The sequence below is a fragment of the Grammomys surdaster genome, unplaced genomic scaffold, assembly GCF_004785775.1.
Source record: "Grammomys surdaster isolate TR1022 unplaced genomic scaffold, NIH_TR_1.0 312, whole genome shotgun sequence".
Classification (NCBI taxonomy): domain Eukaryota; kingdom Metazoa; phylum Chordata; class Mammalia; order Rodentia; family Muridae; genus Grammomys; species Grammomys surdaster.
This window is the reverse complement of record NW_021604731.1, coordinates 251331-259958: the sequence shown is the minus strand read 5'-3', so window position 1 is coordinate 259958 and position 8628 is coordinate 251331. Positions and strand designations below refer to the sequence as shown.

General features: G+C 39.4%; 1 protein-coding gene across 1 annotated transcript in view; it reads left to right on the top strand.

The window, feature by feature from the left end:
• Lancl3 (LanC like 3) overlaps positions 1-8628 on the top strand; it is a 103119-nt gene that overhangs the window by 55444 nt on the left and 39047 nt on the right. The window lies entirely within an intron of this gene.

Genomic DNA, 8628 nt, shown 5'->3' with positions numbered 1-8628 from the left:
AGAGAGAGAGAGAGAGAGAGAGAGAGAGAGAGAGAGAGAGAGAGAGAGAGAGAGAGAGAGAGAGAGGGGTATGTTTTCAGGACGGACCATTTGCTATGCAATAACCACTTGATGTGCTTGGATGCTGGGTTCCCAGGTGATTCCTACTGGAGCTGCGCTGAGACAGAAGGGATGAGTAGAGGTAGAGAAAGGTTGGGAGGAAAGATCTGTGTGATCCACTGGAGACAGGCAAGGAGGAAGCGGAAGCCGCAGCAGGTGCTCTGCCTCAGAGCTGGGGTTGGGATCGGGCAATTAGATTTGGAGGAGAAGTGGTACAGGGGAAGAATTGCAATTAGTTTTTCTGTTTCCCCAGCCAAAGGAGCCTGTGAGTTACCACGGAGTGCCTAGTAGGTCAGGGGTCTGGGGTAGTGTTCATGGTAGGGTTTTTGATAGATGGTCTTTGGCTCTTGGAGGGAGTATTGATAATTCAGATAGGAAATTTTTATTTATATCTATATTTATACACAGAATTATGTATACTGTATAGTACTTAATAATATATCCTTGATCATATGATTCCTTCTGTACTGTTTGCCAGACGTTCTTATGGTTATTTTACCTTCATTTGTATTTATCTCCCTCCCCTGCCTAGTGAGAGATTCTCCCATTTGTCCCATTCCCCGTCCGATCCCTTGTACCCTGTTATTCCATTCCTTATTGCTCCCCCACCACAGCAGTGCTCTCTTATTCATTTCCATGGTTTCTGCAGCTACTTCAAGGATATGCTTTATGTACGTGGGTGTTTTGCCTACAAGTACATCTGTGTGCCACATGCCTGCAGTACCGAGAGTTGCCAGAAGAGGGCATCAGATTCTCTGGAACTAAAGTTACAGATGGTTGTTAGCCACAATGTGAGTTCTAGAAATCCATCCCAGGTCCTTTGGGGAAACAGCCCAAACCACTGAACCATCTCTCCTGTCCAGTGTAGCTCACTCTTGACGACTCACACTGCTCCAAGATGCCCAATATTTTTTTCTTAGTAAGAGTGTCCATTTATCATTTCCCAAGTATTCACTCACGAGAGCTTCCAGGCTCTCCCCACTGATTCTGTATTCTTATTTGGTAAGCAGAATTGTCTAAGCTAACACACTAGTCTTATACTTCCTCCTGCCTTCTAAGCCTACTGCCAACTTGAAGGAGTTTCTTCATCCAACCTGAACATTCTCTCCTTTCTTTACTGCACAATATGCTGTTTCCCTGGTGTCTGCTTACTCAGTTTGCCAGTGATCTACCTACAGGCTTTTGCTCCTGTTGTTTCGCCTACTTGGTCACTTAGTCACAGTTTATGTTACAAATCCTGTGTGAAGCCTCCAGTCTGTCCTTCTTCCAGCTGCATAGACTGCATTCTGCATTGCATAAGATTAAAATCTAATGTTTTAGCTCGGACTGGTCATACATGACTTTAATCCCAGCATTTGGGAGGCAGAGGGTTGCAGGTCTCTATGAGACTGAGGCTATCCTGGTCTACATAGAGAGTTCAAGATCAGCCAGAGCTACACAGTGAGACTTTGTCTAAAAAACAAACAAACAAACAAACAAACAAACAACAAAAACCTCTCATGTTATCCGAGGCATGATTAGGCATTCCTATGAGGTGTCACGGTCATATCCCATCAACTGGGCTACTTCTTAGCTCCTTTCAAGAATATAAAAGTTAAACAAACAACTTTTTTCCCTGTCCATGTGTCCGTATGTGCCCATGTGTGTCCTTGTGCCTGTGTGTGTGTGTGTGTGTTTGTGTGTCCCTGTGTGTGCCCATGTGTGTATTGTACAGGCACATGTGTGTATGCATATATGCAGAAGTGAAAGGAAAACTTCAGCTGCCGTTCCTGAGGTGCTGTCATGTGCTTTAAAATGATCTGAAATGATCTCTTACTGCCATGCCACCCTAGCACTAGGATTACAAGCAGGCATGCTCACACTCAGGTTTTGTTTTCCGTGGGGGTAGTGAGAATTGAACTCGAGTCCCCATGTTTGAGCTATCTCCACAGCCCCGAAACAGTAGCCTTTGCCGAACAGTCTTTTGCACTGAGTGCGGCTTCTTTAACCCAAGTACCGTTCAGGTCTTCTCTGAAATGTGTTCTACTCTGCATCCACCCCCACAAACTTGTGGGTAGCATGAATATTGTGGTTTTATTTTATTTTTCGAACTCAGTAGGAAATTACTGTCTCTATGTTTCATCATGGCTCAGTGCTTGAAAAATGCTTTTCTTGACCCCAGACAGTCATAAAATAGGTGTAAATGAGAGAATTAAGCCTTCCTTCTCTCTCCAGTAGAAGATGAGCCTTTAAGATAAAGTCTTTTCCATGTCCTCAAAGTTATGTAAATAACCCCACTTCCTCTACTAACTGAAAAGAAAAAAAACTATCATTAGTTTGCAGATCAATCTCTGATTACTGAATAATCAAATCGATAGCCTGAAAATCCAACCTCCTACAATCTTATCATACATCATTGTTTGAAAAGAATTACTCTTTTAAAAGCATTCATTCCTTTGAAGAGTAATAGGAAGAGTAGATTAGGGTTTTGTTTCTGTTTGCTGCGCACTATTTGGCTAGTTCAGTCATTTGTTTATTATATTGTTTTTTGTTACTGCCACTCACTATATAGCACTGCCCTTCTAGAACTTGCTATGTAGAACAAACTGGCCTCAAACTCACAGAGATCCACCTGCCTCTACCTCTCTAGTGCTAGACTTAAAGGTGTATGCCTCCATGCCCAACCTATTGTTTACTTTTTAGTAACTGGATTTTCTTTTTGAAAGCATTTCATGCACTTGGCAAGACAAAACAAACACAAACAACCAAAGGGGGATAAAAAACCAAACCCAAATGTGTTCAAGGTTATAAAATGGGCCTTCCTCTCACTTTAGACTCCTAGTCTCCAGGTTTCATCCCTGTGTCTCTAAAGACAACGAATTTTACATGCTTCTTCTGTGTCTAACCAAAATCCTTCTAAAAGCATCCATGAAAAGGCATACAATGCACATTGTATGTGGCAGGTTTATTTAGTTGACCCAATGTGTTAAGTAAGTTTCCACATCTACACATATAGTTTTATTGTATTCCTTTCCTAGCTAACCAGTACTTCATTGTACAATAATGCACTATGCTTTATTTAATGAGTGCTGTATTTTTTATGTTTGCACTCTATCACACAGCACTGCAGAATGTAACAGATACTTATTTGGATATCGGCAAAAAAAAAAATGTCATTGGAATTATTAAGGTCGTTTTTTTATCACTGTTGCCAAATTCATTCAAATTAATTTGGCAGTGAATATTGGCCTTCGCCCTCAACAGAATATGAAAGTTACTGTTCCCCACCAGTGGCCCGTGCTGCCAGTTTGTCTCATAATTTATGCTACGCTGCTAGATTGAAAATGGTATCTCATTTTAATTTGCATATTTCTAATTATGAAGATAAGCTCTGCACATGTCTTAAGCTTTTGCACATCATTATATATGATATTGCTCGTTCATTTTCCACTTACTCCATAGAATTTTTGTTCTTTCCCTTGTTTATAAAATTTAACTATTAATAAAATCTGTTATATAGGTCCCAATACAAATGAAGTCATTCATCTGGCTTTTTTTTTCTCAATATATTTCCAATTATTCCCTTTTTCTGGCTTAAAAGTTTTTACATCTGGAAATTGTTTTATTTTACCAAATTATTGTGAAAACAATACCATTGAACTTGCTTTAAGTTCAAAAAGAATGAGGGCCAATTTTACTATTGAACATAGTGTCTGATACATTTATTTAGTATCAACTGTGGCCCAAAGTGTACTGAGTATCACACTTCTGGCACGTTTTTTCTTACTTTTCCTGGCTTCCTTTTAGAATGATATTTTGGCCTGCTTTTGGGGGAAAAGAAGCAACCCCATTGCACTTGCTTGCAGCAGCAGCCAGGCAGCAGTGGTAAAGGATCAGCACCTCCATCAGGGATCCAGGGAGTCAGTCCTTACTGTATTTCTCCACCACTTCCTCCCCAGCACACTTAAGAGCATTGGGGAACCCCCCAGGGAAGGGTGTGGCTCAGTTTCTGTTCACCACCTCTCTGTGAAACCCTTTCCTGTGTGAGATTTGGCCTTCTTTCAGCTGCCTCTCTATGGAGGAAAATCTACATTGTTATGTACAAGGAAGATTGAAGGTATTGGAAAGAAAGAAATGGTTTGGAAACTTTTTTGGAGAACTCTTTGGTATGGTAGCTACCTCACTATACCTCTGGGTGTTGAGAAATGGGCATTAACCTATTTGTTTGGAGCATGGAGTTGACCATGAGATGGGAGAACTACAGAATAGCATGATTATTTTAAAACATTTGACAAGCACTCCCAAGACTTAGTGACTTATAGGCATTTATTTTTTTTCCTACCTCACTGGGAAATTGTATGGATTTACGTTAGTTCCACATGTTTCTCCTTACGTCATCATTACCTGTATTATGTTCTTCTCATAGCAAATACAGAAAGTCCTCAGGACAAACCAAACTACAGTACCATATTGAATTCACCAAGGCCAGGTTGAAGAGACTTCTGAGTTGCTTCAGAATACTCATACTAAAACATGGCATCGACACAGGTTACTGGTAAAATAAAGTTCATGCACCCCAGAACCTGACAACACTGGCCAAGCAGATACTATTAGACACTCCACAGCAACCTGGCTCCATTCCCTTTGATGGTAATGGGTCTTGCCATCTCCAGTAGAAGTTTTCAATACCAAATCCTTTCTTAGTCTCTTTTCTTGCCACCATAGGCATATCACATGGTTCTGGTCAGTAAAACAGTAGGATATAGTTCTGCTGGGTGTCCCTGGGAATTTCCCTGTTTGGTCTGAACGACATAGTTTCTTAGTCCTTCACAATTCTGATCTGCATATTGGAGCTGTTCACAATGCTGTTGTGTTAGTCAAATTTCACATCATAAAAAATCAATGGTTTATAATAAGAATTTTTTATTAGTAGGTTTATGGATCATCTAGTATATAGCTCTGCTTCAGGCACGGGGCTGTGAGTAGTCTCAGCTGAAGCCCGTGTGTTTCATAGACCAGAAGCTATGCAAGACATTTTCAAATTCCAGTCATGTTACTAACATACCTTTGACCAGAGCAATTCAAGTGATCAACACCACCAGTAGCACACAAATAGGGTGTAGCTACAATGGGACACTCTGATATTATGACAAAGATGAGATCATGCAATTCTATCAAACTAGAGTAAAGATGAAAAACAAACCAACAATAACATCATCACGATGGAGCCTTTCTCCTTGGGTTGGCATGAACACTAATCGTGACAGCGTTTGTTTTTAGAGACCTTAGACAGAAGGTAGCGCTTCTCCTCTCTCTAAAGAAAGCATGGTTGCTTACTAGGTAAGTTTTTGCCAAAAGACAAGGATGTGATTTACTGCTGACATTTAATGAGGTTGATGAGTGTACAAAACAAAAAAGAATTTGTTCACTAAGCAACTAGTGATTATCTGAAGTCATTAAGTTTTTACATGCCAATCAATAATCTATAATCGTTTTTTCTCTTTTTTTGTGTGTTTTGTCTGTCTTTGGCAAATGACCCTTAATTCTTTCTGACAAGATCCCAGGAACCCTGCATTTTAGGGTTGGTTTTGGCTGTTTCAGAGGCTCCCTCTGCTGGAGCAAAACAGCATTTTTTTTTCTCAAGAGGTAAAGATACCTTCCCTTAAGTGCCTAGCCTCACAGAGAGTAAGTGCCAGGGTGGGTGGGTTGGTACCCAGTGGGGGTCCATCCGCTCAGAAGAGAAGGAAATGGGGAATGGGGGAAGGATTATGGGAGGGGTTGACCAGAAGAGGGGACAGTGAATGGGATGTAAAGTGAACAAGTAAAAAAAATAAATTTAATTTAAAAAAGGGATACACTCCCTTTAGTTGAAAAGAAACAGTAATAAACAATTTGTTCATCTCTATGCAACTTCCTCATCCAATGTGTCTGGTAGCATGGCCTGAACTCACCTGTCACAGCAGTACATACAAATTGGTACTGATTATTTTTTTTCAAAATATAGCCTTACAAAAGTACCTGATTGTTAAAGAATTTTTAAAGAAATGTGAATTGTTAATAATAAGAAGGTCCCCATTTCCTGTGAGTAATGAATGCCCTAGTTACTTCAGTTCTAACAGCCACAGTTTTAGAACATCTGGGAGTATTATGGGAAGCCGTCACAGGCCTATTTAGAGGTGCTTGCTAAGAGGAAATTACCCTGAGTCACCAGGTTTGTTATGTTTTGTAGGTAGACTATAATTTTCTATAAAGAAAAAGTGAACACAGATGCAAAGCCAGTCTCTCCCCTCCCAGGAGGAGCTCCTTCTTCGAGGGGACACACACATTCTTAAGGCTATCAAAAGGATATGATTTTAGAATTTTTTTTAAATGAAGTCACTTTTCATCGCCTAACTTCTATAGTACTTCATTTCTTCTTTGGCAACATGCTATATATGTCTTGTTCTCTTTTCTTACTTCTGTACTCTGTTGGGGATATATATATATATATATATATATATATATATATATATATATATATTTAATTTAAAGGACTTGGTAGGGCATTCAGTAAGTTCTGAATTAGCTGATTCAAAGAAGCTTCTATACAGTGATGTAGAGAATGATTTCATAGTAATATTGACTCTTGTGTTATGCAGATATTTATAATATTGGACTTCCACTCATAGCCCACTTATAGATTTGAAAGGCAAAGGATGGTCAAAAGAAGCCCCACTGGCATCATCTGTGGACTTGTAAGAGACATACAATCTTGCGCTGCACACTGGTTCTGCTGTGTGGATGCTGAACTTCCAGGAGACTGCTAGTGAACTGGCACACAACCCTGATTTGGAAGAAGGGGAAAATGTGGTAATGTCAACAGTGAGGCCCATGAGATAGCGCTGGCTTACCAGACTCCACTGTAGTCAGGAACACCTTACTTTGCATTCCACTAAAGCCTATGACTAACACCCACTGGCTCAGAGCCAGTTTGCCCATTAGCTTGATAACACTGGGAATTTATAACACACTGGGAATTGTGCCCACAACCCATGCCCTGAAATCAGAGGTTAAGATAGTTGTTGTTGTTGGTTTTTTTTTTTTTTTGGACTGGTGAACAGTGACTTTGGCTTTGTGGACTCTGACTTCCTATCTGTCTACCCCTCTGTTGACTTGACTGATATATCTGACTTCCATAGTACTTTGAACTTATTGGCTGGGTCACCTTTGGTTTAGAGTCTGAGATTCTGAACCTTCTCAGTTGGGAAGTAGCCAGGCTTAAGCAATGACACACCTTACTGTTGAACCAATGTTAAAAAAAGAGCCTGACTCATTAGCAATGAAATTGTAGAGTCGACACATTTTTTAAACTCTTGAGCAATAGAAAATCACCACATAGTAACTTACTTGTAAAAGCAAAAGAAGCAATATGTGCATTGAATACTGTAGCTTTGTCAATGTTATGTTCTACAAGGGCAGCAAATCACTTCTGGGGTCTTCCTACCTCACATGCGCTAGCTGAAGTTCATAATGAGAATCATTCAAATTAACAAACAGCTTATTAAATAAATTGCTCATACTCTCTTTTTTAAAAAATAAGATCAAGAGGGGAAAAAAGAAAAGAGTTTAAGATCTCTTCCAGATTAATGAAGTATAAGGGAGTATGACAATTAAATGTACCCTTTAAAGTAAATGACAATGTACGGTCAATTCTGGATTAACTCCTGTATTAGAAAATAAAATAGCTTTAAGAGACATTATTGGTATTGTCAGAAAAATTTAAAGGTGGGCTGCGTTGATGCTCTATCAGTGTTAAAATTTCCAATTTTGATAATTACCTTGTGGTTTGGTTGGAAAATGTCTATGATTATGTGATGTATATATTGAAATACTTCTAGACAAATGAGTATTATATCTACAACTTATACTCTATAATGCTTCTTCACTCCAAATAGATTGTAAAAGCAAATGTCTCAAGATGTTAATAAGCGATAAGTAACTATGGGTAAATAATACGTGGAAAATTACTGTATTGGAATAGTATATTAAAGGGTATAGAATTAAAATGGAATAAAATGGAATGAAGATTCAATAGCAGAACATTAGGAAACCTCAGAGAATCAACGGGAGGGATGTAAGACTCAGAACAATATGTACGGAGGATGGTAGGAGGTGGAGGAAAGGGTTCATGACACCTCAACACTCTTCTCCAGATCAACCTCTTGGAGAGTCACCTAAAGAAACATATAACCTTAGAACAACTAAATGTGCTTTAAGGTCCTTGAGTGTAACTCAGATGACAAAAGCAATTGCCAAGGGTTCATACATAGCTGATAAATACAGTTTCCAACTGCAGACATTAAGACTTCATTATATGCTGGTTTTTCAATGACTCCCCCCCAAAGTCCAGTGGAAGTCAGTTGGCAAATGGTAATTGTAGTTCATTTCAAAACTGTCACATCAGCTAGAGAAGGATGCAGAGAAGTGATCCTGTTCCGCAGATTCATCTGTTAAAATTTTCTAATACATATTTATTTATCTTGTGTGTGAGAGAGTAGGGGGGAGGGAGGA